Source organism: Microtus ochrogaster, unplaced genomic scaffold (assembly GCF_000317375.1).
Source record: "Microtus ochrogaster isolate Prairie Vole_2 unplaced genomic scaffold, MicOch1.0 UNK3, whole genome shotgun sequence".
Taxonomy (NCBI): Eukaryota; Metazoa; Chordata; class Mammalia; order Rodentia; family Cricetidae; genus Microtus; species Microtus ochrogaster.
The window spans coordinates 12,566,990-12,571,694 of NW_004949101.1; the positions used below are offsets into that span (position 1 = coordinate 12,566,990).

Consider the following 4,705-nt stretch of genomic DNA (forward strand, 5'->3'; position numbering starts at 1 on the left):
CATGGATTCTTATTCCACACACGACAGCCTTTATCTTCGCAAAGAGAAGATGCAAGTTTGGCTTTCTGCATTCTAGTTAAGATGACAGTGACTCACATCTGCAGGGTTCTTCCCGCGCGCTGGGCAAATCATGACCTGCATTTCTGTTTACGGTGAGCCCAGGAGGAGTTTATTCCTACCACCTGTTTGCTGATAAAGAAGGAGGCTTGAACTGATGGGAAGATTTTCCAAGATCTTGCGGCGGCAGAGCCAGAGCTGGTCCTGGAACCCATCATCGTTGGCCCGACAGCCAGCTGCCGAGCAGCACCCTAACATCTGTATTCTCTTTCTCACCCATTTTCCTCTCTCCTCTTTCTGCCCAGTTCTCCTCCAACTCTACAATACTTTTAACTACTGCTTAAAACACTCTTTCAAATGTTCATATGAATCACGACTTTACTGAATTTTGTTTAATATTTCAAGTTGGTCACAACTGAAAACTCTCCTAGTCCTCTTAGTAGACTTTTGTTCTTTTTAATTTCAAAATATTTTGTAAGGGTCAGAAAACTAGCAAAACTAGCTTTTAAGCTTCGTTCTTTCATACATGCTACATTAGTGGCATGGGTGTTAAAGACTTTTCTTGTACCATTGCTTCCTATTCCTCCAAGACTTACGAAACTGCATTCGGCAACCTATTGTCTTAGTTAGGGTTTCTATTGCTGTGAAGAGCCACCACGATCATAGCGACTCCTACAAAGAAAACATTTAACTGTGGTGGTTCGCTTCCAGTTCAGATGTCCAGTCCATTATCATCATGGCAGGATATGGCAGCATGTAGACAGACATGGTGCTGGAGAGGTAGCTGGTGCAGGTTGATATGCACGCAAGAAGTAGACTATCTCACTGAGAGTGGCTTGAGCATAGGTGAGAGATCAGAGCCCACCTCCACAGTGACACAGTTCCTTCAACAAGACCACACCTACTCCAACAAGGCCACAGGGCCCCAATAGTGCCATTCCTTTTGGGGGTTATTTTCTTTGAAACCACCACACCTACTGAACACACAGGTCAATGACTAACTTCCACCGGGAAAACTTCCCTTGGACTCCTTTGCCCTTGACAGACAGGAGCAGTGGGAATTTAGATAGGTGGTCGTTGGTGGGGCCATATAAAATTACACCCTAAATTATTTCCGAAAACAAAAACCTTATTTTTAGAAATGCTTGGGTTGACCATTTCATCCATTTCCATCACGTGCCTTTCTCCATTCTGTTCCGTATAATGGCTGGTCAAATGTAGCTGCCTGGGGGGAGAAAAGTCCTAGGATGGAGTGGGAAGCGTGGTGGCCATCCTAGGTAAAGAGGACAGAGGCCGAGTGTGAATAAGGAGAGGGAGACAGAAAGGTGAATTTCCAGGACAGCCGTCAGAAAGACCAGGGCAGGTGGCATAAAAACAGGAACAAAGCTGTGGAGGACAGGAGTAGAGCCAACTCCAAGGCTAGCAGAAAGAGGCTGACTTACAGCGTCCTCCCTCTCCCTAGGGTGTAACATGTTGTTTTTGTCCATACAATAAGCAGGTATCATATATCTACGGGAACCCTTGATTTGTGAGTTCCATCATGTGGCAGTGCTCAGGAACACATAAACTCAGGGCAGATAAACGCTGCGACACCCTAGTGGCAAGCTTTGCATGGAGGCTGCCGGGTTCATTGTGCACTGAACTGTCAGGTGCAGTCCAGTCACACTGGGGAAGTCAGCTCCAAAGGCACAGGAAACAGTGGGAGGGATGTTCGCTGCCCACCAACATGCTGCTATCCGTGGAATTTCACACGAGACAGTGGAGAGGCAGATCTCTTACATAATGGACAGAGGAAAGGTGATGGACATGAAAGGGAGGCTGCCCTTTGATTGGTCTAGGATGGCAGAACTCCAGATCTCTATTGATCACTGTCTCTGTGTCAAGTTTAATTCAATGTACTGTAGGGAGATGGGCCCGGCTCACAGAATGAAGGACCCTGTCTTTGTGGGGATTACGTAAACAAGGGACGCAGTGATGAAGTTAAGCAGACTGTCGCAAGGTGACTGGATACCACATGGAAATTTAAAAATACAGTGTGAGGGGGTAATGAGAATTTCATTCTGAATGGTATGGGGTCACCCCTAGTAGTAGTATGAAATAGAGATGCCCTCGAAGTCATTTACTGGAGTGACATTTGAGAGCACTTCAAAGAAGTAAGCCAAGAACTTCAGTACAACCTGTGCGGTGACACAGCCTGCCTGGTAGGGTCAGGGAACAGCAAGAGGCTCATAAAGTCCTTGTTACAGCGTGAGTTGTGTGAATGACACAGTTAAGTGGCAAGGATCAATTTGAGGAGGAGACAATGGCGAGTGGAAAGCCCCATCCCTTGTTCCTAATCTCACCATTACAAAGTTGTCTTACTCATGGGCTCTGGGAATGCACACTACAATTGCGTAGAGCAGGGACTGGATTTGTCTGAGGGAAGAGGGGTCTCTAAGCACCAGGCTTAGGAGCCCTTCACATGGGTCCTGCACTGCACTTGAGGGGCTCTTAGTGAAGAGCCCAAATGTGACATCCTCAGCAACTTCCTCACCTGGTGCCTGGAGAAAAAAAAAATTCTGCTATTGAACTTTTCTACAATTCAGGTCAGCATTTCCACTACCCACCCCAGCCCCCATGGCCATGTCTTTCCAAATTGCATGAGCAAGAGCGTAGGGGTACGGGTCTGGAGGATCTACCTGGGCCCTCTCTGGCCACCCTGGTTACCCACCCTATCCACCAGCAGGCCAAGGGATATAGTTTTAAGCCTCTAAAGCTGACAATATTTGGACATGGTTGAGAAGCTGGCTGCAGGAGTTCAGATAGGGACACTAAGCAAGCAGGGACCAGGGGCTCACAGGTGTGACTGAGGAACCACTTGTAGGTCAAGTGCACAGGAAGAGTCAGTCACTTCACGTGACCTGGCAGCTAAGGCTGGGAAGCCAAGGCTCTGGTCAAAAGAAATAAGCCATAGAATGGGCTAGATGTTTATTCTGTTCCCAGGATCTCAAAACATTTTGTAGACTAAACCTTAAGAAAACAGTATTGCAACTCTCAAGGGACTCTAAGGGATAGAAGTGGGCATAGATAGGGTGGGAGGTGAGTCTTCCATCAACTCAAGGGTAGTGGCAAGTCATCCCCACTCCTCCCAAGGCTAGGACCCTCTCCACCATCACTACTCGGAGGAAGCTCTGGCATAGTGGCTATTCCCAGCCTCTTCTCTCTGGCTCTGGGCCCCACTTTTTCTTTCCGAGCCCAATTACGTGAGACTGGAACTAAACAGGGGCTAACTTATTGGGTGTGCAGGTACGTGTCTGGAATGCTACATTCTAGAGACACAAGCAGAGGCACGAGCTGGGGTTCAGGACCAGTTTAGGGTGCACAGATTCTGTCTTTAAAACAACACCACCATATTCCACAGAGAGCGCATCCTACACACATTGGTAATGACATTGATGGCATAGAACACACTGTTAGTGCCCAGCACAGTAGCTTAGACCAGAAAAATTCATATCTCTGACTAGAATTTGGCCTGAAAACCCTGTGTCTTGTTTGCTGTTCCACATGTTTTATTTAGCTGTATCCAAAGTGCTCAGGGTTAAGACTAATTTCCCTACATTTCAATCTAAAAAATCCCACTTTCCCCAAGATAGCTGAACCCCTTTCTGCCTTTCCCCGAGTCTTCCATGGCACAGAAAAGACTAAGAAAGTGTGGTTCACTGTCTTTTTGATCCAAGGCTTTGCTTCCATTTCCAGTGATACTGATGTTTCACGAACTCCATATGTGACATTCCCCTCTCATTTTCAGTGACCTTGCCCCCATCATCTCAGTGACTCACACACTGATGCTGCATACTTTCGTCTAACTAGGGCAAGAGTTTACGCTTGAGCTACTTCTGACCAGAGACATAGGTAACCAGTTCACAGGGCCATGCTTAGAAACACAGGTAACCCAGGTCCCAGAGCCATGTCTAGAGATACAGGTAAGCCAGGTCCTAAGGATAATCCTAAAGACACAGGTAACCCACGTCCCAGGGCCATGTCTAGAAACACAGGTAACTCAGGTCCCAGGGCCTTGCCTAGGAACACTGGTAACCCAGGTCCCAGGGCCTTGTCTAGAAACACAGGTAACTCAGGTCCCAGGGCCTTGCCTAGGAACGCTGGTAACCCAGGTCACACACCTCGCCTAGGAACTCCGGTAACGCAGGTCACACACCTCACCTAGAAACACAACTCTTACTTCCAGTTCCTCTTGCCTGATTTGCCTCCGGAGTGGTGAGAACCCCATGTCAGCACAGACAACATGACTTACAAAGACACAATCATAGGATTATTTCTGCTTCCAACAACAGCCAGCCTACCATAGGGCAACCCAGCTGTTTTCAAAGCCTGTTCTAAATCACCCAATCAAAATCTGTACTGTCAGCTCTCCATAACAAATATGCACCAAGACACTACAGTTTCCCATGACATAAACCTGCTCCATTCATGAGCAAAGAAAAAAAAATACACTTATTAGCCAGGCGGTGGTAGTGCATGCCTTTAATTCTAGCACTTGGGAGGCAGAGGTAGGTGGATCTATGAGTTTGAGGCCAGCCTGGTCTACAAGAGCTAGTTCCAGGACAGGCTCCAAAGCTACAGAGAAACCCTCTCTCAAAAGACCATAAAT

General features: G+C 47.3%; 1 protein-coding gene across 1 annotated transcript in view; it reads right to left on the reverse strand.

Annotated features, from left to right (window-relative positions):
• Plcb1 (phospholipase C beta 1) overlaps positions 1-4,705 on the reverse strand; it is a 691,541-nt gene that overhangs the window by 158,634 nt on the left and 528,202 nt on the right. The gene's annotated exons all lie outside the window — the stretch shown is intronic.